Genomic DNA, 27,035 nt, shown 5'->3' on the forward strand with positions numbered 1-27,035 from the left:
CCTAAGCTTGGGATGGAAGAAAATAAGATCATTGGAGTCCTTAGCCTGAAGAGATTCTTAGAAAATTATTTTGTCCACATCCTCCAGCCTCTGATCAGAATCTCACATGCATTGTCCCAGATAGAGGAGCCCAAAAGAGATGGTTCCATCTCCCTTGGTTACTATCTCTGGCATTAACCTTGATGTAGGCATCTTGGTATTGGTGCTGGCATTTGGGCAGATGGTATCTGTAAAGACGGTGTTAGTTGGCAGGCAGAGGCAGGCTGTGGAATCAGGAGGAGGCCAGAGATAAGGTGGAGATGGGGATGGCGAGAATGAGAAATGGGAAATCCAAGTGCCTATGCTCTTTAACACCCCAGTGATTCCGAACAGTGAAAGTACATGCTCTGGAGCAGCTCCGAGGTTCTGCTCTTCCCTTGGTCAAATTACTGCATTGCCCTGGGCTGCTGCTTCTCCTTTGTAAAATGGGGAAATAAACCACCACCGCCACCACCACAACTAATTTTTGGGAGTGTCTACTATTTGGCAGGTTCTTTTTTTTTTTGGCAGGTTCTTCATATGTATTTTCTGCTTCCATCCTCCTCACGACAACCTGAGAGAATTATTATCATCCCCACTTTACAGATGAGGAAACAAAGGCACAGTGAGGTTAAGTAAAGTGCCCCAAATCCTACTTCTACTGAACCCCCACAAAGGATGAAATTATGTAAGTGGAGGTGCCACCCACCGTTTCTTTGTTTTACAGGTGATCAGTGCATACCGATGTGAGGATGAAGCCCAGGCTGGCTAATGGGCAGTTACTTAGCTTCACGGGTTTCAACGAAGGGCACAGACTACAGGGAGTTAGGGGCCCTGGGTTCTCCCTCTGGAACATGCTCTAAGTGGCCAACTGATCCAGGAACTAGACTGGCCCTCCCTGGCCCTTCATTTCCTTTATGGTAATATAAGGGCTCAGCAGAGATGATTTCTCTGGTTCCTTCTGGTGCTTACCTTCATCGTTTTATGATTCTCATGTATTCATTTTTTTATTCGATGCCTTCACATTCACAAAGGGATATTAGATTGGGCCCAGTCCCTGCGGACTGGCTTCACTGGTCCTGAGGGAAGAAGCAGAAGATACAGAGTCAGATTTCAGTGAAAGGGACAAAATTAAAAGGACTGCTTCCTCCACTTCTTTCTGCAACTCTCTGTCTTATGCATCTTTCAAGACTCTGAGCTCAAGGCCCATATGGCCTGGGAGGCCTTCCAGTACCAGCTTGGTAAATGCACTCCTTTGTAAATATAATCTGTGTGTGCAGCACAGTTTGAGCCGCATTAATTAATTTATTAACGTACTTACTTATATCTGCCTTGTGCCAGAGAGGAGTGATGGTGGCTTACACAGATATATAAAATGGGGTGAGCTGATATACCTTGGAAGCAAATGGGAAGAGGGGATAGAAAAACAAAGGACTATTCCAGGGGATCAAGAGCGAGGCTGATGGAGGCGTACACAGGGCTTGCAGCCCTAAATGCCTACCCTGGTAGGCCCTAATTTCAGCTCCAGGGCATCTGGCAGCCAACCCGGCCAAGGTAAATGGGACAGGCTCACAATTCATCGTGCCTGTAAAATAGGGGAAAGCAAGAAGAAAGGAAGAAGAGAGGGACAAGGCAGGAGAGAAGGAATGGAAGGAAGGATGGAAGAGGAAAAAAGGAAGGAAGACAGTTAAGGAGAAACCCAACATTCCTGGTGCTGTGTGGGCCCGGGGCTTTCCTGAGGGCCTTCCTGTGTGCGCCCCCAGGAGCCGCGTCCTCAGCAACACCATGCAGTACCCGCAGCTCCTCACATCTTTAGGCTGCCCCCTGTCGCGTCATCTGTCAACACAGACCGCACTTCAATTCAGAAAAACAGGGGACCAGAGGGGACACGGTCCAATGGCTAGCTCTCTGCTGACCTGGCTTAATCCTGTGGCCACTGTTAATATTTCTGGAGGGATGGATGGACTGCATACCCTTCAGGCAATCTTCCGTACGCTTTCTTTGTCTCAGCTGGGTTTTTGATGGACACTGCATGGCAGTGAGTTCGAGACTATATTCCCTGCCAAATACCTGAAGTGCAGCTCTTGGGTTGCCAATTAAATACGGACCCATATGCCTTACAAACACACAAACAGTTGGAATCTGCCAACCCTGGGGTAGGGTTGTCATTCTCTTATGAAAATTGATGCGCCTACCCAGAACCTGGACTTGATCAGAGGGCCACCCCCTTGGCTCTGAGCTGAGCTGAAAGAGTCTGCAGGGTGTTTGAGCCCCTCCTTGACCATGTCTGTGCTGTAGGGAAGAGCGACCCCTCCAAGAATGGAGACCCTTGGATGCTGTCATTAAATGCCTAAAATGAGAGGCATTGTCTCCATGATTTCCAAGTTCCCTTCCAGGCGAACATTGCTAATTCCAGAAGGAAAATGCTCCACGGGAGGAGGGCTGTTAAACACTAGAAAATTCTACCATAGGAATGGCCAAATTGCCTGCCTCCGAGATGTAGAAACCCATGCTGTCTGGGGTAAATTGAACAGATCTGCCTGGAGGCAGGGGGGTGGCCAGGATGGCCTCTGGAATGCTTATCAGAATGTTCCAGGTGGTGAGTACTCATGGCTTATCTGTCTGTCTCATGAGTGTGCCCGCCCTGACTTCGGTTACTTGTGTTCACTGGGCACACATCCCCTCCGCGTGGGGAGACACGCGCACGCACGCCCGTCCCCGACGTTGGTCTTACCCCTCCCCGCTTAGCAGCGGTGACATTGGGAGCCCCTTCTGCAGCATCTTTCCTGAGAAATGCATTAGGGCTGCGCAGCATTGCCCTCATAAAAATACAATAAACGGCCCTGCAAGCGGTCCGCAGAGTAATGACTGCAACCCAGTGGCGTTCTTGGAAAGGGCCTCTTCAGAAGCAAAGCCGAGAAGACTTAACAGAAATCTTTGGGGTAATTAGGTTTCTGGAGTGCACAAACCTCTTAAATCATTGAGAGTCAGAGAAGACTTGGTCTGTAAATCATACATCATCAGGCCAGGCTGAGCCCGAGGCCTGCCTCCACTGCCCCCTGCCTTACCCCTCCTGAGTGGGCTGGTGGCCATGGGGCAGCCCCACTTTCATGTTGGTGGCAACTTCTGACCCTCCGTGGGGACCCACCCTGACCCACAGAGGAAGACTTTCATTGCTGAGAGGCACAGGGAGGCCGAGGCAGAAAGCTGGTCTTGGTGAGGCCTCACAAGGTGAACGGATCCCTGGCTCCAGATGGATGGCTGCGATGTTTGAACAAAATTTTGTTCAGACTCATGATTCCTTGTCAAGGATGGAAAAGAAAACTTTGCCACCTACTTCCTTCTAACTCCCCAGAGAGCCTTTCCCCACCCTCGCCAGGATGCCGGCCTCAGGAGTGGTTGAGAGCCCAGTAGCCTGCAACGGGGTGCAGAGTGTAGACAGTCCGAGGGACCAGGCCAGGCTGGCTTGCCTGCTTTTCCCAGTGAGTCCTCTGGCCCTGCCCTCCAACCTTCCTCACCTCCTCCTGGATGGAGAGGAAAGGGGGACCCTCCTCCCCTGTGCTCCTGGGCCCCCACCCCACCTCTCCCCCTGGGGGTGCTGGGGGTGGCCAGGCTAAAAGGCCGATTCCCAGCTGCGCTGCCTGGGAGCTGGGTCAGGTGGCAGGGAAGGAGTGGAAAGCAATTGGGGACTTCTGGGGCCTCTGTGGCACGCACGCCTTCAGGGCATTTAGGGAAAGTAGATTAAGAAATCTTTTTCCAGATAAGAGAGGCCTGTAAAGAGGCCAAAGAAAGGGAAAAACACCCCCCTTTGATCACAGGGGATTGTAATTACTCAGATATTGATTGGGATAATAAGTTTGCCAAAACTCCAGAGAAAGAGAGATATTCCTCTAGGTATTTTGCTTTTGCAGGATTTGCTGAGCTCCTCTGTGAAGTCAAAGTCAATTTGGAGGCCTGGCTTTGGCCCTGAAGCCCCCGGAATGGGAGTCGGAGGCCTTTGGCTCCTGTAGCCAGTGCAGTGCACGCCCTGGTGCACTGTCCTCCCTCCCACCTTCCAGGGCTGTCCCCGCCGTCCATATCAGCATGATCATTGCTGTTACTCATAACCCTTGGGGGCTCATTGGGTTGAGTGGCAGCAAGAACTGAAGCTGTTCTCAAAAAAAGAGTGAACCCCTCACCCTGGACTCCAGAATCTTCTGTGGCAGTTTGCTTGTTTCTCGGCTATAAGCCTTCTCTCTGGTTTTCTCCTGCATTATGCCCCCATCATGTGTGTGTGTGTGTGTGTGTGTGTGTGTGTGTGTGTGTGTGTGCACGCACACCCACCCAGGCCCACACACGGGTTTGGGCACGACCTCCCTACACACTTCAAGCACATGTCTTTCCTGCGGTGTTCACATGTCCCCATCCATCCCCACCCCACTCGCACAGTGTGTGGGGTCAAGGGCCCTGGCTGTGGGGTCAGATGGACTCAAACTCAAGGCCTGCAATCCTGAGCATGTCCCTTTATCTTTAGGGGTGTCAGAGTTATCTGTAGAATGGGAATACTGGCACACCAACACCATCTTGCACGGTTGTTGAGAAGAGCAAATGAGATGGTGTAAAACGTTTGGTACAATGCTGCCTTGTTGCAAGCACCCAATGGAAGTGTTGGTCATTGCTTATTAGGCTCCACCCTCCCTCTGAGATTTTTGCACGGATAACTGCTCCTGTAGAAGCTTCTCTCATCATAACTGCAAACCAAGGCTCTTTTTGACCTGCAGGGCCTAACTCAGACCTCAGCTTTGCCCTAACCTGCACCTCCCCCTTTTGATCCCACTGTGGCCGTATGTACCTCTTAGGGCTGTCACCACGGCTCGCTGTGAATTCTGAAGGCTTGGAAATCGAGGAGGGCAGGGGTGTATGATTTCTTCGTCTTTCAATCTCCCCTGCTTCTATCTAACATAACACTAACCACACCTAATGTATAGTCAGGATGCAACACATTTTGGTTGATCTTTTATAATCATACTGAGCATTTAGTGAGCAATTACTATGGGCCAGCCTCTTTTCATGATCACACTTGATCCTCCTACCAACCTACATTTTATAGATGTGGAAAGTGAGGCTGTGGGCAGATGCAATCCCTGTGTGGCCACAACAACTGATGTGTGGCTAGGCGTTGCTCCAAACGTGGGGTGGTCTGTTTCCTCAGCCCACAGTTACCTAGGACGAGGCCGACCCAGCACATCTTTTGATGGACATCTCCCAACCCCCAGGCAGCCTGCACACGGAGCAGCTTCCAGCTCTCAGCGTGCTCCGCGGGAGGAGCAGCAAACAACTACGGAATAGCTTGGAAAGATTGCAACTCCATCCTGCTCGAGTCTAAGAAATGCCCAAGGCAGCAGAGGCCAGCCTAGTTAAGCAGGGATGTAAATATTAGCACAGGCATTACGTGAAAGGTCTTTAAGGACTATAAACTGCCTGGCTGAAGGCAAGGTGGAAGGTCTGTGAAGTCCAGAGGCAGGCACTGTGAGGCCTAGGCTGTGCTGAGGGGCCAGGGCACCGTTGCCTGTCGATGAAGGACCCCTCACATATATCTAGGCCTCCAGAAGGGGAGAAGGGCGGCTCCTATGGAGCATCAGTGTTGGTGGGGACCTGGCATCAGAGCTACGGAAGCGTAGCCTCAGAGTGCAAGCTCACTCCTTTCTCTCCTTCTGGACTGCTGACGCCAACGGGACCCCACCCCTCTCTGATTCTTTCCATGAGCATTATTCCATGCCTGCTCCAGGGCTGCTGGCAGGATGGGCCCTGCGGAAACAAATGGAAACTTGGCACTCCAACCTGGAGGGACTCGCTGTCGGGTGAGGCACAGGACACATAAATCACTCCAATGTGTCATTACAGAGGATATTCAAGTGTTCTGGGAAAAGGGAGGAAGGCTTCAGGGAGGAAGCAGTATAGGGGCTGAGGAGACTTTTAAGGACAGAAGAATTCAGGGAGGTGGCATGTGGTGGGGACACTGAGCAGAGGTCATAGTTTCTTTTCTTTTCTTTTTTTTTAAGATTTTATTTATTTATTTGAGAGAGAGAGAGAGTGAGCACAAGTGTCAGGGGAGAGGGAGAGGGAGAAGCAGACTCCCCGCTGAGCAGAGAGCCTTATGCAGGACTCGATCCCAGGACCTGGAGATCATGACCAGAGCCAAAGGCAGATACTTAACCTACTGAGCCACCCAGGAGCCCCGGAGGTCATAGTTTCATACATGCTCGGAGGCATGAGAGGCTCTGCTCCATCCACGATGGGCTTTCGGGAGAGCCCCGGGTGTCTAGGGGTAGGATATGTGAGCAGCTGCAACAGAGAAAATCTGAAAGATATGGTGGGACACAATCGTGAGAAATCATTGAAAGACATGTTGTTGAATCAATCAACAGATTTATTTATTGAGCATCTGCTATGTGCCAAGTATGGAATCTGTCACTGGGACTATCATGGCAAGCAAACCGGAGTCGGTCTCTGTCTCCTACATTGGATGGCCATATGTCCCAGTTTCCTTCTTGTCTTGGAGTAAGTACTACTAAAGCCTCCTTTTACTTTCAGAAACGTTTCTGTTTACACTACCATTTGTGTGGTCATTCATTCTACCTATAGAGCTTCAGTCTAGGGCAGAAAACAGACATTAACAAACAGGCCCTCGGATACAGAACTTTCCGACCGTGCTGGGTGCTGTGAAGGCAGGGGGTAGATGGCACTACGCGTGCCCCGGGGAGCAGCTCCAGCCTCCGGAGGAAGTCTGACTTCTCTCAGGCAACACGAAGACATAGAAGGTTTTTAGGTTGAAAATCTCAGCTTCAGAATTCACAGGATCTCTACATTTGTTGAAGATGTTTCTCTCTCTCTCTCTCTCTTTTTTTTCTCCCTCAGTTAGTCACAGTAAAAAATTGAAAAAAAAAATAACACTTTTCATTACAGAGCATTTCACATCATAAATGAGCCTCCCGGGTATATTTTTCTCATCAGGGAGGCAGAGAGGAAGTGCAAAGCCAGCGAGTCGGCCGAAGCTCGTTTTCCGCCGTCCTTGCTCTTGCCTCAAACCAGCGGCCTGATGATGTGCAAGTTCCTACACCCGGCTGGCCTCGGCTTCATCGTCTCTAAGAAGAGGGGTGGCCTTTCCCGCTTCCACAGAAGGGGGATTGGGAACACTGGAAGCCGGGCGAGTGAGGACACTCGGGGATGCACACAGCAGGCATCCTAAAAGGGAAGCTGTTATTAGATTATCTGAGCTTATGATTGTTTAAGAAAAGGTACCATGCCTGGTGGAGAAATGTATTTAATTAAAAACATAGTAAACTGGGGATAATGTGGAGGTCAGTGGACAATGAAGGCAAAGGCCCATGGGGTTTCAGTCACTCGATGGAAATCAGGTTGAGAACAAAAGTCTCCAGTTGTAACCAGTGCCCCATTGGGGAGGGGATGTTAATAAAGGGGCGGGGGGCAGGGGCTGTGCGTGTGTCAGGCAGGAAGTATGTGGGAAATCTCTGTATCTTCTTCTCTAAAAATTAAAGTCTTAATAGAATTCACAAACAGAACAAACACATACCCACCGTTTCCAGCTGGACCCTGCGTGGGCCTTAAGCACCAGAATCGGCTTGCTGGGCAGCCTGAGAAGAATGGGAGAGAGGTTTCTCGAAGAGTAGATCCTGGAAAACCCACAGTGTCCTGCAAAGCCAGGCCGTGACAGTGGATGCCTGTGACATCAGACAGCGAGGCCTTGACAAGAGTATCTGAGTTCCATCTATTTTTTGCTCTCCCACCTTCCTCTGGCCTGCACGAAACTCCCTCTGCAGGGGGAGGGTGGCTGCTGAGAGCAGTGACACAGTCCCAAAGCCCCAGAGCGGGGACAGGCCAGCTGGGTGGAACGAAGGAACCCGGGGACTGTTCAAGAGGGTGAGGGAGATCCAAACTCTATGGGCCCCTCGATGTTGCAGGATATTCGGATACTCCAAGAGCTAGAAGTGTGTTAACTGCCTCCGTCCAAGTCTGGCCAGTGTCTGGACTGGGAGACCAGACTTCTGGGGTCTGCATCTCATTTTCTTTCTGATTCACCTCTGCTGCTGTTCTGCAGTATATTTTTGGGGGCTGCCATAACAAAAGTACCAGAGCCTGGGAGGCTAAAATGGTAGAAATTTATTTTTTCCCCCATTCTGGAGGCTGGAATGTGAGCTTGAGGTGTGGGCAGGACTATTTCTTCCCTTTGTGCATGTCTGTGTCCTCATCTCCTTCTTTTAAAGAACCAGTCGTATTGGATTAGTGCCCACCCTAATGACCTCCTTTAACCTTAATGATCTTTTTTTTTTTTAAGATTTAAAAAAGAATTTATTTATTTATTCATGAGAGACACACAGAGAGAGAAAGAGGCAAAGACATAGGCAAAAGGAGAAGCAGGCTCCATGCAGACAGCCGGATGCAGGACTCGATCCCAGGACCCCCGGGATCAGAACCTGAGCCAAAAGCAGACGCTCAACCACTAAGTCACCCAGGCGTCCCTTAATGACCTCTTTAAAGACTCACATCTCTCAATACAGTCACATTCTGAGGGACTGGCAGGTTAGGATTTCAACACATGAATTTTGGGGGGACGTAGTTCAGCCTACAACGTACAGCCAGGCAAGTGGCATCCCTTGGCTGAAGAGGAAAGCAGGTTGGTTGTTGGTTGGCCTAGTGGGGCATCCTTCCTTGGAGAGAAGAAGCACTGAGAGCCCGGTAGTTTTGGGGAAGGAAGCAGGGTAAACCCCTGTCTGAAGACTCCCGGCTTCCCCCAGGTCCACTGGACAATTCACTATTGGTGTGGTTCCCAAACCCCATCCTCTTGCCCCCAACATCCTTCTGTTAGGAAGGGGATCTGTTTTCTCTTTCTGGCTGAGGAATAGGTGTCTTTTCTGAGATCACCTGGGACTGTCCAAATGTATTGATCTTTTGCCGAAGCTCCTTTACCAGGAAAGGACTCTCAGCCCCGGAAGATCCTGTGCAGAAAGCTCCCCTTCTGTGAGATAAGAGGGCCAAGGAATTTACTGTGTTTCTTTCCTCTTACCCCTTCCTTCCTCTGCAGGGGAAGGCAGGAGACCACACCTGTGTTTGTAATCTCACACACATGCTGAGATCCACAAATGTGTCATTAGCCCACCAGGCTGGCACAGAACAGCTGCATCTGAAGGTGATTTAGCACAGGTAGGTCCCCACTTACGGATGGGCCGGGTTCCAAAGATTTGCTTGTAAGTTGGTTACCATGAAGTGGGAATGTTTTTCCTCTCAGAGAAAAAGTGTTAAATGGAGGGGAAGGTTTTCAGGGAACTCCTTGAAAATCTATTAACTCACACAGAACGAAAGTAGTAAATAAGGCTTCCGTCCCTAGCACCTAAATGCCACACACACCCCAGCAATTCAGTGGGAAAGGGCGTTCTGAGTTCCAACTCTGTGTATCAGGTTGATGCTTTTTCGTCATCCATGAAGCCGTTCTGACAGCAGCCATGTGGAAAGGGGACTTAATCTTAAGGGAGGGAAAGAAGGGGAATATTGGGCCAGGTGCATGTGGACACCACGAAAGCAGGGCATAAAAGGTGCAAAATAGGCACATTTTTCAAAGCATGCACATGTAGTTGACTCTACATACGTCTCACAGTAACCTTGCAAGGTAAGTGTTACGATGTCTGCTCTAGAGCAGTGGAGTGTGGGACCCAGAGATGTCAACGGAGTTCTTCAGGGTCACACAGCAGAGACAGTTGCAGCTTTCAAGAGTGCAACACGTCTCACATCTGCATCTGATGTTCTGGGTCAGTGCCTCTCCAGCTCATCTGTGCCAGAGAATACAGGCCCTGGGTTTTAATGAGTCTGGAAGTCCCTGAATGGTCCACCCTGGCAGGGAGCATAGGCCTGCTCTTTTTGGGGAGAGGCCACGACCCTGAAAAGGAGTAGGAACAGGGCATCCCGTGCTGCTTTGTGAGGGGCCAGGCAGAGGTTGGGAGTTGGTGGCAGCCCGTGCAGATTGCAGAGATTTTAGGATAAATGGTGATTTTCTTCCTTGGTGATTTCCCAAGGCTACTGAGGCCTGACAATTCTGGCAGGGAAACCAAATTTAAATGAGTCCCTTTTCAAGTCTGCCTGAGGGGTAGGCATTAGTCAGAGAACTAACAACCTCGCCTCACTGTTTCCTGTGCTCTGCGCACTGTGTTAGGGGGTCACGAGGAAACACAGTCATTGTTCCAGAGGTACTTTGTACGTGGACCGGAGAAGGCAAACAAACAAACAGGTCTTGCACAAACTGACAAAGGAAATGCAGAGCGAGCCTGGGTAAATTCCTCTACACTGAGAACAGAACTACAGGGGGGACCTGTGGTCGTCAGAGGAGGGGCAGGTGCACTCACATAAGGCTCCTGGGCCAGTCACGAGGAGCCCCAAGGGATGTGAGAACTGGGAAGGTGTCTGCATATTTGGTCCACCACACGGATTTTCAGATGGGAAGTGGAGACTCAGATGGCTAATACTGGCCTGAGGATCGAATGGTGAATAAGAGAGTCCAGATCAGAAGTCAGGTGCCCCCTCCAGGGTCTAGTTGCTTTTATAATTACATCTGAAGTGTGGGGGGAAGAACCAGCTGAAAAAGATGTCAGAGGAAGGGAGTAGGGGGAGAGGACTGCATGGACGGGCGTTCACACTGAGCAGAAGTGAGAAATTGGAGGGATAAGGTTATGGAGGTCATGTGATCGAAGACCTCGAAGGCCGAGAAGACTACCTTTGTGTTTTGTGGGTTTTTTTTTTTTTTCATGATTGGCAGTAAGGTCTGGAGGATAGACTCCCTCTAACCATCTTCTAGGGCTTTCTTCTGCTGATATTATTTGTCAAAAGGATTATTCTGCGAAGGCTCCTCCTTAAATCAAAAGCTCAGAGTCTTTTGGCTTTTAGAGTTCACCTGGGATGGGAACCTGGGTCAGAAATTCTGCGCTCCCTGCTCCACACTGGAAGGTAGGGCAGAAAGGCCCAGACCTCGAGGGCTCTGCACATGGCCAGAGATAAGGATTCGTTTTGTAACCCGGTCAGAGATAAGGACTTTTGCTGCCCAGAACCGGATCCCTGTTGGCCAGGTCTCAGCCTTCTCCATGTCATCTCGGGCAGGACCCCACCGGGCTCCTTGAAGGGGTGGCCTCGTGTGTGTGGATGCTTGGATGGGGCAGGAACGGGAGGGAGAGGGCAAGGAGCCTGCCGAGGAGGCCAACGGATGCAAGGCTCGCCGCTGATCCGCAGCTTGCTGCCGTTGGGCTGTGGATCCTGCAGAAACAGGGCTCCAGCACCAGGGGAGACTGTAAGGGTCAGGAACTACAAATTGTCAACCACAGTGAAGTGAGATGAATCAATCTGCAGTGACCTAATAGACAGGAGGAAAGCCTGCTAACAGGAGGCTCAGAAAAGGCTCCCAGGATGTGCGGGGCCGCAGGAGGTCACGACCAGGCAGCTCTGGCCACTCGGACAGCGGGCTCGGGCAGCTCCGGTCACAGGCTTGTTGGGGTAGAGCCAGGCCAACGGCGGCCCACAGCATTCCCCCGCCCCCCCCCCCGCCCCCGCAAGGGTTGGGTCTGAAGGTGGTCCCAGGGAGCAAGCCTTCCTTCTCTACTGTGGTCAAGGACCCTGCAGAGAAAAACATTGCTTTTATTCACATGGCTGTCATTCTTTTCTGGTTATAATACATCTTTTGTTTTTCTTTTCTTTTTTTTTTTTTTAAGATTTTATCTATTTATTTATGAGAGAGAGAGAGAGGCAGAGACATAGGCAGAGGGAGAAACAGGCTCCCTGTGGGACTCGATCCCAGGACCCCAGGATCACGCCCTGAACTGAAGGCAGATGCTCAACCACTGAGCCACCCAGGTGCCTATAATATCTGTTTCTTATTGGAAATATGGAGATATCTATAGAAGGATGTAGGTCAGTAGTCACGATACGCCACCAAAGATAGTTTCTGTTAATATCCCCCCCCCCCAGGTATACACAGCTTAAAATAAGATTGGAATTATATTATATTTATATTCTTAATGATCTTTGTCATGTAAGATTATATCATGAGCCAATTCCCATCCCACTAAATATTATTCCATAACATGTTCTAAAATACTTGATAGTGTTTAATTCTGCAGACATATGTGTATTTAGGTGACCAACTATTGCTGGATACTTAGATTATTTGCAGATTTGCATCACTGTGAATATTACCACAGGGAACATCTTTGCATCATGGTAATGTTTGACCACACTCCTGATGATTTCCTTCGGGCACTTTCCTAGAAGTGGAGTCCGTGTTTCCAGGGCTCTTGTTGCACATTGGCTAACACCCCCCACCACCTGGAATGTGATGCCGACTTGCTCTTCCATTCATCAGGAGCTATGACAGTGCCCGTTTCACTGCCCATTTGCCAATAACTATGAGTTACGACATTCTTTTGGATGGAAGGTCATCTCTTCCAAGTCATGCTCCGCTTGCTGCCAGCGCGAGCTTTGAACACGGCAGCTAACTTCTTCATGTTTGTGGGCAGCGCTCACTCAACCCCCACGTGGGGAGAGTCAGAAAACTTAAGAAGCTGGAGGCTGAACCTGATCACCAGGTGCTGGGGAGGGAAAGGAGGGGTCCCACGGATGAGGTGAGACTTAATTCATCCTTCTCCAAAACTCAGAGTGCATTGAACTGCCATGCCAAACCCCTCCTCCCCGAGCTCTTGCCCAGGAATGCTCCCTGGCTGATGAGGAAATGAGAGAACAAAGCAAGCCTACACAAAGGCGGGCTTAGTGCTCTGGAAGGCCAGCGATGTGCAAAGCCCCTGACGCTAAGCAGAGATGAAAACGTTAATGGTAAGACATCCAAAGGAAATGTATTCCATATGTACAGCCCGGCTGGCGGCAGAGGAATACAAATGCACTTGGAGATTAGCAGAGGCGAGCGAGACCAGCAGTTGGACTTCCTTCCCAACACGGTTAGGTCCATTTTAGCTGAAGGTACTGGGGTGCTGAATTTGACCGTCTCCTTGACTCCGGTAACAGGTAAACTCCTCAGATGGCAACTTATTTTCAATAATCACAAGAGCCACAATTTATTGGGTGGGCCCAGTAGAGTATGAGGTGTCTACTGTACACTCATGGTACTTGCTTTTATGCAACTCATTGGATCATCTGAACAGGCCTGAGAAGCAGCAACCATCCCTGTATCCCAGATGAGCAAATGGATGCACCATGGGATGAAGTAAGTGGCCTAATTCATCTGACTGGAAGAGCCTGGATCTTAAATCAGGCCTATCGGGTCCATGGCCTATGTTCTTTCCATGGTGACGCCTGAGTAGGGCCTGGTTTCCAGATTCCTGGAGGTGAGGAGATGGGGGTCAGAGGGGCCCTCACAGTTTGGGAGCCTGAGAGACGAGGCCTTGCAGCCATTCTGCAGATTGGCTGTGCTGGCTGACAGAAGACCATGGGCTTCCCATTCTGTCGGCCTCACATTGCTAGTGGTGACCTGCAAAGTAGGGTGGTTATCTTTAGGGTAGAAATGGCTAAAACAGGTTTTAGCATGTCCTTCCGGTGGCCGGTGAGCCAGGGCCTTCAAGACATTCCCAGACACTGCCTTGGTGATGGGTGGGTGGCTGGTATTATAACCTAAGTTTTCCTTCCAGAATCCCTGAAAGACAGGCCCTCAAAGAAATGGCCCCAGTGTCCATGGGAGGGCTATGATTTTCTGCTCATCAGACTCCAGACTGTCCTGGGAGAACTGCTTTTCCTGCATCTGGCACACCTTAAGACTTCTGGTTTGCCTTACACGTACATTCCATAGGTGGCAAGGAATGGAGTAGATGTGGAAGGAACGAGGAGCTCCTCTTAAGGAATCTCTGGGAGGCCTGGAAAATTGTCTAGTGCCTAGCCACCCCTAACTTCCTGTCTCATTAGGGCCTCCTCAAACTCCCCCAAATTGTCCCGCTGCAACATATGTTTTGCTGACCATGGAGAAATCTTAGTGCTGACTTGCTCTTTTGCTGGAAAAACACTGGACAGACAAGAATAGGATTTTTTTTTTCTATTTAAAAAACAAAACAAGACAAAAACCAAAGCACAAAGCTTTTAAGTAAAGTGCTAGAGGATTGACTGTTCAGGGCAAAATGGGGAATGGCTATTATCTAAGTGAGAAACTCTGGGTTTGCTAGTCCAGCATGGAATCAGTCTCGGATTCAAGGTGACCCGTCTGTGCTTTTACTCAGTCTTTTTACTCAGATCCTGAGGCTACAAGGTGTGGTGTGCCTAGGGAATAATAATGTTAGCAGCATTTGCTGAGTCCTTCTATGTGTGAGCCACAGGGATTGAGTGCTACATATGTCACCCCATTTAGTTCTCTGGACATTGCCCTGAGGTATCATGCCCATTTTGGAGATGGGGACACTGAGGTTTACAGGGACATGATATTTCATCATGATCATGTTTATTCAAGGCCAGAGCCGGAATTCAAACCAGGCAATCCAAGACCAGAGTACATGCCCTCCACCACCTCCTTCCCTTCCAGGGATCAAGGGCTTCCACTCCAGGAAGGAATATATAATTTTCTTTTCCTTGGTCATTGAGTATTGCAAATAAATAGCCATGACAAGGCCTCTGGGAGGGTTTTTCAAGTCAGCTCCATATGATTAAAAAGGATCAATAGGACCCAATCAAACAATCTATTTGTTTTCTTGACTGTCCCTGAGAGGGGACAGGTGGCCCAAGGTATGGCACTGATTTGTCTGCTATGTGTCCCTGCTGCCATCACTGTGTTTGAGCAGGGTTACTCCAATGAGTAGTGTCCACCCTCCTCCCTACCCCACAGTCTAACTGTGAGTAGATTTGAGAGGAAAATCACTGTTTGGCTGAAGTAGGAGGAATCATAAAAACACACTGGGCTTTAGAAATGTAAATATCTGCACAGTTCGATGGATGAGGACGATGGAGAGGTGCCAGAGGAAGCCTGGATGTGAGAATCTGGCAGACAGGGATGGATGTGAAGAAACACGGGAGTGAGAGAAAAGCAGAAGGCAAAAAGCCACATGCATGGGTGGAGAGGGAAACTTTGGGACGGCCATGGGACCGCGAAGCAGCAATTCAGAGGACAGGGAGAGGCGAGCCCAACTGGCCTCTGTAGGCTGGGGGGTAAGGGAGGCACGGCTCCTTGGGCAACACACGCATGGGATGCAGCCAACAGAAAAAAGAAGCTCTGCTTCCTGCATGCCCCAGGCTGCTTGGAGAGGTTTAGGGAAAACTTGTGGAGTCGTTTTTCCCAAGGTGGGGTTCCTGGACCAGCAGCAACAGCATTGCCCGGGAGCAGGTTAGAAATGCACGCTTCACGCCCTACACCAGACCCCCTGAATCAGACACTGCGGGTCCGTCCAACGGTGTGTATTTTAGCAAGCCTTCCAGGTGATCTGATGCACGTGGGAGTTTGAGAACCCCTGGCGCAGAGGGATGGGGAGAAGGAGGCACTGAGGTCAGGAGTACGTGGATGTCTCGCTCAAATGCAGGTGTCAGAGGGGAAGAGATAAAGAACAGTTTCGTTCTAGTGGAAAAGTGGACTGTGCCTGGGGATCACGGAGGTTCATCGGAGGAGAGTGGGAGAGGGGGAGGAGCTACCTGCAGTCGTTCCTGGAACCAGGTGGGATGTGGAGGGAGGCCGAGCAGCCAGCGGAAGGCTCGTGAGCCAAGCCAGTGACAACACAGCCTGTTAGAGGCCAATGACTGGTCTTAATGGTGCCAGAGCTCTAACTGTCAAGTTTCCAGAAACTTGTAGGAGAGTGGGGTGGGGGGGAGGTGCTAATGGATGGGGTGCTGGGGGGAGTTAAGGCTCCAGTGGGCTTAAGGAGTGGTCTCCACTCTCATTTCCTTGTTGCCGTGGTAGAAACGCAACCAATGGCCAGCAGGCCCAGAGATCCTTTTGTCTGGATGTCACCCTTCTCCTATTTTCTCGGATCCTCCCCTAGACGAAGATTTGAAGAATCCAGGTCTGAACGACTGTAGCTCCTGTATACAGTGTGACCTGCCATTGAAAACAGGGCTCAGGCTTTGGGCAGGAGAAGCCTGCTCAGGGCGGGAAGGCTGCCCACGTGGCCTCAGCCTTTCCGGGCTCTGTGGCCACACAAAGGGTGGATGGGGGTCTCCTCCATCTTCATTGCTTTTCTTTTGTTTTTATTTTATTTCTTTGTCTACTCTTGATATGGGAAAGAGATGGATGGGCTGCGAGCTGGAGACATTTCTGTCTGAACTCTGACATTCTGGTTGTTTTATTTAAGGCCGATGCCTACCCATGCTGCACTCTGGGACGAGGAGGGACTCCCCCACCATCCCAGAGCTCGGCGGCGGCAGGCCAGGCGGGGGCTTCTCATGTTCACCTGCACTTATTGCTACACAAACCTTCTAATGATCCAGGGAGACTTCTGCTTGGGTAAATAATCATTACTGTACTTACAGTTTTGATAATGTTCATTTTGGGCCTTCTTAATGTAGATTCAAATCTGCTCTGGAGATTGTATTTTAAGAAAAGGCATTTTTGCATGCCTCTCCATTTGGATTAACTGGCTGACCACCTGGAGGCCTCTTAAGGTGGAGACTTGGAGACTTGGAGACTCCTAGTGTTAACAGACAGCATGGGTGGTGGTGGTGGGGTGGCTTCTGTTCTTGTTAATAGATTAGGAGGAACCAGCTAATGAATTTGAGGAGAAAAAAAAAAAAAACGACACCCAGTTGAAAGCAATATCCATTAGTGTAGCACACTCAACACAACCATGAATTATTGTGTTGATTGGAGGAGACAAGCCATAAATTTCTCCTATTAAAGTTCTTGACTCACAATATCAGGCAGAGACTAATGACTTAAAAATAATATGGGCAAATGTCATCAGAATACAGATGACCTGGCTGGTAGCCCCAGCAGGGAGCTCCCATCTGATGTCTTGGACAAAGCAGAGTTCATTTTGGAGATGGGGTAGGATGCATACCATCTCGTATGTCATGGGAATGTTTTATTCATTTTATTTATTTTTTAAAGATTTTATTTATTCATTCATGAGAGACACAGAGAGAAAGGCAGAGACACAGGCAGAAGGAGAAATAGGCTCCCTGTGGGGAACCCGATGTGGGACTCAAACCCAGGAACGTGGGATCATGACCTGAGCCGAAGGCAGATGCTCAACCCCTGAACCACTCAGTCATCCTGGGAATGTTTTATTTTTAAACAAAAAGAGGTACTCTGGAGACACCTGTATTTTCCTCCAAAAGACAGGTTGGAGATTAAGGGTAAAGCTCCAGGAAGGGAAACTCAGGGAGACCCTCGAGGTGGACTCTGGTCCCCGTCTGCTCTGAGCTGGGATCATCTGCACAAAAGGTTCCAAGCAGGCCAAACCCAGGGAGGAAGGTGGTGAACACATCTGGACACCTGCTGGGGTGGACTTTCCCCCTTTGCTTCTGCTGAGGGCAGGTCTCCTTCTCTTTCTCTATCTTCATTCCATCTCCATCCACTTCGGAAGTCTTCGACTAAGCTCTGGAGTCCCTCTTTTTTGACTATATATTTTTTTTCTTCTCCGTACATAAGTTCATATATCAAATCCTCTCTCCTTGATCATCCAGGCAGCCATTTGAAGACCATCTGCTCAGCCTTCCTACATCAGCAGCTGGGAGGCGCTGCTTCCCCAGCCCCCCAGGCCACGCCTGTCCTAACACCAAACCCGCTTCCTCCCTCCTTGCCAGTCACCCTCCAGGTGAGCCACCAGAGTGCTCATCCCCAGGCAGGAACCAACTTAATGGCAGAGTCCTACTATTTGTTTCTTTGCATAAATTAATGTTAACTACGCAATAGCTTCCATGTATTCTTTTTGCCAGCATGGGCTTGATTTTTCTAGTAAGAATTCTCACCTCTGTGTTTCTTAACTCATTCTACTCTTGCTCTGTCCCACACCTGCCCCGACATCTGAGTCACCCACAAACTAGCGACACAGAGAAGGCCTTCAGCCAGTGTGTAACCGAGTGAGGCTATGGGGGCGTCCTCTGGGCTGTCTTCCGGAGAACCAGTGAACAGAGCTTCTAGGGATTTGGGGTCCGTCCCGGAGAACACCCAGCCCCAGATGAAGCCCATACTCTTCTTTGTAGGCAGCACTGCTGTCTGGGAAGACGTCTGGCTCTGGCACCGGGCCTGGCTCTCTGAATTGCAACCTTGCTGTCTTAACTACCCCTCCTGCCATGATACCCCAAAAGGGCAGCATGAAACTAGCATTCGGGGAGCATCATCAGATGTTATGCAACCGGCAGTGTTTTATATAAAAATCATGCCCAAGTTCACACTTACCCAAGCTTGCTACAGATGCCACAGTGCCCGGAGGAGGAGGCCAGGCATTAATCCCACACCACCTTTATGGAGGTGAGGCCCTGACTTGGACCCTGACACAGGACAATCTCCCACTTTTTACTCTGTTCATTCTGTGCTCTGAGGCCTCTTGTAGGAGAATGGAGCACCTAAACACAGTTCTGGGAGGTTCCGTGAGATCATTTTTCTCCTTTTCTTCTCTCCCCACCCCCTCCCCACTTTTTTTTTATTTTTTATATTTTATGAACAAGGATGAAAGTAAATGTGAACTCGAAACAATAAGGCACGGGAAAAAAATCACAGAAATAACTTAATTAAGTTTTTAAAGATTTCCATGCTTGAATAAATTAGCCTTCTTGCAAATGTCACAACATTCAGAAAAAAAAATTGTAATCAATGGAGCACAATGCTTTCGTGCTCTTTATTTAAACGAAAGCTCCATTGGTGCGTTTCCTTTACCCCTGCTCCTCCCTGCAGCTGCGGCTCCCTGGCCTTCTCAGCTCCAGGCAAGGGCACCAGACTCGCAAGCACACAGGCAGGCAAGTCAGCAGATCCCGGCCTGCTGCTGGGCAGGAGGGGAGGACCGTGGTGAGGGCAGAGGGTGGGAGGACTGAGCTTTTCCTTGGCCAGAGTGAGAGCTTGTGGTTTTGGCTCTCCTGTGAGAGGTAGCAAAATCTAATCCATCTTTGAGGGCTGAGGTGTCCTAGTCTTCGGCCAAAGTGGGGGGCTCGGGAGATCTTTCCTTCAGAGCCAGGATGGGAGTATGATGAGGTTCAGACCCAGCTCCACAGGATGGGGGTAGGGGTGGTTACAGGCTAGTCTCCTCCTCACCCTGCAGTGCGTGGTGCTCACCCCTCTCCCAGGCCCTTCCTCTTTGCCAGGGGAAGGAGATTACAGGAGGCAGGGCAACGGAAAAAGAGGGTGGAGGGGAAGGGGAGGGGCGGGGGGCCCTGCCTGCAGCCACACGGACAGATTTCCACCTCCAGGAGGGCAGACTGCTGGGGTTAATGAGTACGTGCAGCACTGCCTCAGATTTGAGTGGTGAGTGATGTCATGCTGGCTGCCCGGCCCTGCTATAATGCAGCTGTCAGGGCCCCATGGGGAAGACTTGGGGAGAAATACGAGAAGCAGAAAATGCAGCAAAAGGCCCAGTCAAGTGAAGGGAAATGGAATTACAGTAATGCTGAAAGCAGGCACACTGGAGAATTAAAACACTTTGTTTGGGAACCAGATTCTACTCAGCCCGGGTTATTAAATTATTTATTGTTTGCATCTCCAGTAATGGGAGAGAGTGATGGGGGAAACGATCAGCCAGGGCAGGAATTGTTTTAATTACCAGGCACATTCGGGGCCACCCTGGATCAAGCCTGGTGCCCCCGAGCACGGGCCTGAGTGAGGTGGAAACGGGATGTTTCAGTGCTTTAATTAGATTAATCGAGTCCATTTTCCATTAATAACCCTGAGATGGGTTGTATGATGATCCTTCAGACTTACCATGGCAGACACCAGCCCATTTCCCAAGGACTCCACGACTCCAGAATGCTCCACTGTGATGAAGAGGCGGCATGCACACTGATGGATACGGCGGGGACTCTCGTCTGCCAGCACCACTGGGTTTGGAGTGAGGGTGGTGACAGGCCTGCGGGAGGCGGGGAGGGGCCCGGGAAATGGAAGACCCGCTTCCTCCATTTGTTGGCCATGCTCTACCCTTTGGCAGTCTGGGAGTTTGGGAAGGTGGGGGAATGATAATCGGGCCATGCTGGTTTCTGATAGTTGTAACGCATCACATATTGTGATAAGCATGTGACACGTCACCTTCTGTTTGATCTTGGCAATTACCCTACTCAACGAGGTAACCGGGTGTCATGGTTTGTCCAGGGGTGTCCTGACTTATGCCTGTTGTCTCCGAGCAATTGTGAAGGGTGCCCCGTTTTCATGCTCCGAAGGGCCCTTCCTTATTTGGACCACAAATGGTTCTCCCCATTTTGTAGATGAGGTGCTAAGGCTTCAGAGCTTTGCCCAAGTCCTCCCAGCTGGTAAAGTGGCACACAGGGTTTTGTACTGGCTCTGGCCGGATTGCAGAGCTCTTACCTGGTGTGCTCTTCAGCTTCAGGGCTGGTGGAGAAGAGGAGAGGCAGGGAAATGAGGTGGCAGGGGAGATTGCTGTGTTACTGAATTTTCTCGGATAGCTAGCACTATCTAATCTGTCTTTAGGGGCCTAGCGTCTCTGAGTGGGAAGTCAGGGACACCGAGCTTGAGGAAGAAGTTCAAAGATGCCTGATTCACTCAGGGCAGTTGAAGCAAAGGAGCTGCCCTTCTAATTGTGAGCCCCAGGGTGGGCTTGTTCTTAATGCCAATGCCTGGAAACTGTGGTCGAGACTAAGTGTAGTGCTTTGCCACGAGGTGACCCATGCACACCTGGTTTTTCTTCAAGTCCAGTTGTCTGGGCAAAGAGCCAGGAATCTGAGCCTCTGGGTCTAGTCCTTGAACTCTGATCTGAAGCCATGAGGAACAACAATGAGAAAATCACCTTCCCATTGACTCAGTACCCTGCCTGTCACATAGAGTCCCGTCCAGCGTGCTGGGGAATAAGCTCCGTTAACCTGGCCACTGTTTGTCAAGAGGCTGTGGAAGTTGGCACCTGAGAGATGCAAATTGTTATTACCCTGCAAACAGTTGATATAAAGGGCTGGTCTGGAATGTTTTGCTTCCTTAATTAGAGCTGGTCTCTCTTTCCCTGCAAATCTGGGGACTCTCCTGTTATTAATGACCTTTTTGGATCCAAGCCCAGGACTTAGAGATACTGTCTTTGGATCCAGGTAATGAGGCTGCTACTGATCCCGAACAAATGGGTGAAGTTATTTAATAATTACTCTGTACTGTCCATGGGTGACCTTTCATTTGTGGAGATGAGAGGCATCTGTTTATCATCACCCCCACGTGGAAGATTCTGAGATTTTGGGATTGGTTCTGCTGGACAGGATCCATTTTGCTCTCTGCCTTTCTAGAAATGTTTGCCGTGTGAAAAGGTACCACATGCTGCAGTTCGCAAGGGGCAGCAGTTGAGGTGATGGGCTTGGGAGCCTTTTCAGACAGGGTGGAAATACAAATTCTTCTTCGATTGGGGTGAATGATCGTCTCCCAGGGCCAAGAGACCTTTGCATTGGTGAGGTAGGCAATGGTTTCTGGAGGTTAAACCTTTTAAGAGCAGAAGTTGGAGAGGAAATGAGATGCAGATCTCCATGCAAACTTAAGGGCAGACCAGGTCTTTTCTCCTTTATGCACTTAGAGTGCAAAAGTTCTCATGCCCAATTCCAATATGTGTGGTTGTGGGGGCGGGGAGCAGGAGGTGGGGTCCTCCCCACCATCAAGCAGTTGACTCAATTCTGACCTATCTACCTGGAGAGAGTATCAGATCTTATAGGCCAGGGGCTCAGTCCCATAAGACTGCCTTCCCCTACTGCCCTCTTCAGATGCCAATTCCAATTCCAGGCTTGTCACCTATACTTCTGACAAGACCCGCCACATATTGGACGTTCCAACGACCCCCTCCTTGGGTTTGATTAATTTGCTAGAGTAACTCACAGAGCTTGGAGGAACATTTTACTTACTAGATCACTGGTTTACTATAAAACAGTATAATTCAGGAACAGCTAGATGGAAGAGACGCCAAGGACAAGGCTTGGAGAAAAGGCATGGAGCTTCTAGGCTTTCTCTGAGTGCCCCCCTCTCCCCAGACCTCCATGTGCTCACCAATCTGGAAGCTCTCTGAGCCCATCCTTTTGAGTTTTGAATGGAGTCTTCATTTCATAGGCTTGACTGATGAAATCAGTGGCCACTGGCAATTGGATCTCAACTCTAGCCCTTGTCCCCTCCCTGGAGAGCTTGGGGGCATGCGTCAGGGGGAAGTGAAAGTGGAAGTTCTAAGCCTGTATTCTTGTGGTTGGTTCCCCTTCCTTAGGTGAATCTGGGGCTGTGAAAAGTCTCCTCATTAACATAACCAAAACCCCAAGGGTTTTAGGAGCTCTGTGCTAGAAAGGCCATTTCTTATGATAGATCACAACATCACACTGTTCCATGAGGGTGACGTCCCCTGTTCTGGGAAGAGATGTGGTTCGGTACTCCAGCTCTTCAGCCTGGAGAACCGAACATCATCATGAAGTACATCCTGTGGAGAGTGGAACAGAAGGGCTCAGAGTCCTTCCAGGGAAGAGTTCCCCTCTTACTGGGTCTTGAGGGGCCTCTGGAGGACTTGGTGGGGACCGTCATAGAGAAATGATGAGGACTAAAGGCTGGGGAAGGAAGGTAGATCAGTTTGATAAGCACAGAAAGACCCTGTCAAGTGTGGCAGTGTCCTAAAGAACTTGGTTGTGTCCTAGCTCTTCACCTCATTTCTATATTCTTTTAAAAATATCCTTGCTGAATATCTTCCCCTTCCCCCAGCCCTTGCTTATGCTTCTCCACAGGGAACTCAGTAACACAGTCTCCTAAGGTCTCCACTTCATTTTCAATCATGTTTATATATATATTTTTAATTATGATAAAAATATGTTCTATAACTTTTGCCCATTGACTGTGCTCAGTTTTGGGCATTGATTTTTTTTTTTAATTTAAAGATATTTATTTATTTGAGAGAGTGAGCAAGTGAAAGAGAGAGAGAGAGCATCAGCCGGGGAAGGGGGAGAGGAAGAAGCACACTCCGTGCTGAGCAAGGAGCCCAACATGGAGCTCGATCCCAGGGCCCCAGGGTTATGACCTGAGCCGAAGGCAGATGCTCAACTGACTGAGCCACCCAGGTGTCCCTTAGGCATTGATTTGTTTTCTTCCCTAGGAAGGACTGTCCTACAGGTTTTGGGACAGCCATGCCCACCCAGTGCCTTCTGGCTCAACAACCAGTTTCCTGATATGCTCTTCCAGAGCCCGGGTTCGAGTTCCCTCACCACCCTAGCCCCCCACTTTGATCAAGGCTTGTTTTATTTATCTCTGAATCAGAGAACTGCACGGCACAGTCAAGTCTGGTTGGACCACAAGATGGAGCAGGTCTATCTCCTTTCTTCCCGAAAATATTGTTTTATTAAGGCAACCTAAGAGAGGGAACTTCTTAAAGGGGGTGAGGAGGGCGCTTGGTAGAAGACCTCACAGTCCCTCCCGAAGAGTGGGCAGAAGAGCCCCCAGAGAAAAGTCTCACAAGGCTGGTTCGAGTTCGTGGCCAGGGCGCCAGGGGACAGGAGCACCTGCCTCTGGGGTCCCAGACACACCAGGTTCAGCCACTGGCAGGGAAGACAGTGCACTGGCATCTCAGAGATAGGCTCCAGAGCGCCGGGAATACTTCCCCAGGTCCATGTAAGGGAGATGTGGGACAAAGGTTGGTGGGTACATGTGGGTGCAAAGGTCAGTGGGGCGGTGAAGGTCAAGTAGATCATTGCCTTGGGGACAGGCCCGCGGGATCCTGCCAGCATCAGGGCAGTCCTTGCTGTTTGAGGGGCAGAGTCTTGGTTCCCATATCAGGGGATGCTGGGCCCGCCGGCTCTTTCGCTTGAGTCAAGAGATAATCAGAAAGAAGAATCTCGTCAATTAGAAAGTACGGACTGACAGACTGACGTCACATGGAGGAAGCAAGCTGTGCAGGTGGCTGGGGCCCTTCTTCCTCTTGGATGATCGGGGAAACCAGGGCTGAGGTGGGGCCGGAGGGGTGGGTGGGAGAGCAGCTCTGGGGAGAGGACTCGGGGAGTCATTCTGAACCTTCTCATCCGACCTGGGAGCTGAGAGCTGGGGGGAGAGGACACCGTACTTTCGGACGGAGCCAGCTTCCCCGGATGGGCCTGGACTCCTGCCTCCCGAACACGCACCACACGGACCAACATTTGTTCAGCTTCTGGCTTCCTTGACTTCCTCTGAAGGCAAGCCACACTTGTCTGAGGCACCATCCTTAGTCCACGATGCCTCAGACAGAGGAGGCGTGCACAAAAATGCAAGAGGAAAAAAAAATCATAAAATCATAAAATGGTTTCGGCTCAAGAGAACTTTAGAAATCACCCACGGTTTACTAAAGAGAGAGGACTTTCTTGTTTCATCCCCACTCACCGGATGTCCTCACTTCCTTCCTTTCTTTCTGTATCTCGGCTCAACAAAGCAATTCCCTGGCACCCTTAACATCCTTTCCCCGTCTCCGTCCGCTGGCCTCACTTGGAAAACCCCAACGACCCGCCAGCTCTGCACCTTTTCAGAAGCAGCTTCGTGCTGCTGGAGAAAACCTGCTTCCCCTTGAAGGAGATGGATGGAACTCCAGGGGAGACACCCCTGACCCCACCCCGCATCCATCTCTGGCAATGTGGTTTTTGTGATCTGTAGGCCCTGCCAGGGGCTGCTCTATTTCTGCTGCCCATTTTAGAGGGTTATTTTCTTGAGGACCTCCATGTGGGTGACTTTTGTGCCTCCCACTCTCTGGACTTAGGCTGGGAAGCATCTTAGGGACTGGTTGATCTGGTACCTTTCAATGTTTTTATCTTTAAGTGGAAAAACTGCTTTTTCCATAGATTCACTATTTGGAAAAGAGGAAGTGGAGCTTCTCTTGCTGAGAAGGTGCTGGGGGGTGGGGTTCCACTGCTGGGGCTTCTGAGGCTGCTCCTGTGCCTGACGGCTTCCACAGAGTCCTTTTGAAATTGCTGACTCAGACTAAGAAGCCTGCTGGTGGAGGTGAGGGCACTGAGGTGAGATGACTTGTCTGAGGTCACACCACAGACCCTTGACCCAGAACGTTTGCTCTGGGGCTCTTTCCCCCAGAGCGTGGCACCTTTTACTCTTTTTTGGCCTCCCTTGCCTGCCTCTGGCTCATGGCAACCTGGGCTATGACCACCATTGTCTCCTGCTGGGCCCCGGGGGGCCCATTCCTCTGGCAGACAGATGAGGGGGGCCCCCCTGGTACCAAACTCCTGTACACACAGACGCAAGACCAGTCCTCCCACCTCTGTCCTTTCTAGGGATTGAAGCCCAAAGCCTCTTACAAAACTGTCTTCTGAGGGCCCCTTGGCTGTCCTGTTTGTAAAACCATTCACAGCCAGCCTTGCCTTTCATTTCCTTAATCTTAAATTGCATCAAAAAGGGAGAGATTAGAGGTAAAACCTCAATAAAAGACTGAACAAAGCCTTCCCCCACATCGGATTCTCACACCTAGCTTTGCCTCGGCCCCCCTCCCTCTTGTCTGACAGACTGAGTGTATGAACCTCTATTTTTTTTTTAAACTTAGATTAAAACACTATTTAGAAAAGGCCCCGCAAGTTTGAAGTCACCTCTGGTTCATACATTAAACATCAAATGTACATTAACTGTGAATTATGGTCATGAAAAGTAAATCCTTTAATACCGTCTTCTATGTTCCACTGCAAAGGCTTAGCATTACTGGCCTCTTTGCAGCTCCGTCAATGGGTGGACTTCTTATTTTGTAGTTCTCGCCACCATGGAGGCTTCCTTCTCCTTTGCACCTGTAAACACACAGCCATGTGAAAAGGTGCAGGGAAGTTGAAGCTCAGAAGCCAAGTTACCTGGGTGGCATGGGAGCCATTTATCCCCAGTGGCTCTGGCTCGTGTGTGGGGCCCCACACTAGCTCTCTTATGACCATTCTGGGCTCAGCTCAATTCTGTTTGCAACACCAAGTTCTGGGGAGCCATCATTGTTAGGAAGGTGTCGGGCTCCTGGGTGGCTCAGTGGTGGAGCCGTTGGCTCCAGTAATGATCCCAGAGTCCTGGGATGGAGTCCTGCATCAGGCTCCCCACAGGGACCTGCTTCTCTCTCAGCCTATGTCTCTGCCTCTCTCTCTCTGTGTCTCTCATGAATAAATAAGTAAAATCCTAAAAAAAGGGGAAGGTGTCTAACTGGTATCTTGATGAAGTTATTGCCCAGAAATCCTGGCAATGGAGACACAGAGTTGCCTTTCCTGAAGAAAAGGCAAGTTTGGAAGCCAGGTATGGGGAAAGCACACCTGGGATTGATAAGTGACCATCGTCCCTGGGTCTTGGGTGGCAGCCGTGCTGTTGTACTGTGGAGTCATCTGATATTCTCCATGGAACCAGGACAAGCCAACCTGACACAGAGCAGGTGGGCGTATATCCAAAATACTCTTATAAGGAGTACCTTTTCCCTTTCAAACTGTAGGAGCTCTCCCCGGTGGAGCAAAGAGACAAACTAGCTTCAGAGGCTTTTGCTACAATCTGATCTAAAGCCCAGGAGGCCACAAACCTGCCCGAGTTGTGGACAGGCCTTAGCAGGCTTCAAGACAAAATTAGGAGAGTCAGAATGAATTACTTCTTCTCCAACCTGGGTTAAGAGACAAGATTGGGTAGAGATCATGATGCAGAATGGTTTAAAAAGGCACTGAATTGCATTTCAGTGTTTATGCACCTCCAAAGTTTGCACTAAATTGCACAAGTTATTTAAATACATTCTTTAATATTTATGCTTTGTTGTTTTAATAAAGACTTCTATTTTTAAATAAAAATGCATAATTAAGTGGAACAGAATATTTTCTTCTTTGATGTACTTAATCACGCCTCTGGGAAGCTTAAGCTGTTCCAATTATAAAGTCCAGACACTACTGTCTACAGGGTAGCAGCCTGCACGCAGTAGGTCCTCAATAAATATTTAATGACC

General features: G+C 49.8%; 1 long non-coding RNA gene across 1 annotated transcript in view; it reads left to right on the forward strand.

Moving 5' to 3' along the window:
* Window positions 1-27,035, forward strand: part of LOC140631014 (uncharacterized) — a 149,581-nt gene that overhangs the window by 57,008 nt on the left and 65,538 nt on the right. Inside the window, exon 4 of the long non-coding RNA XR_012028683.1 lies at window positions 9,101-9,219. This is a non-coding gene — a long non-coding RNA (uncharacterized lncRNA). The remainder of the gene's footprint in view (window positions 1-9,100; window positions 9,220-27,035) is intronic.

Source organism: Canis lupus, chromosome 3, assembly GCF_048164855.1.
Source record: "Canis lupus baileyi chromosome 3, mCanLup2.hap1, whole genome shotgun sequence".
Taxonomy (NCBI): Eukaryota; Metazoa; Chordata; class Mammalia; order Carnivora; family Canidae; genus Canis; species Canis lupus.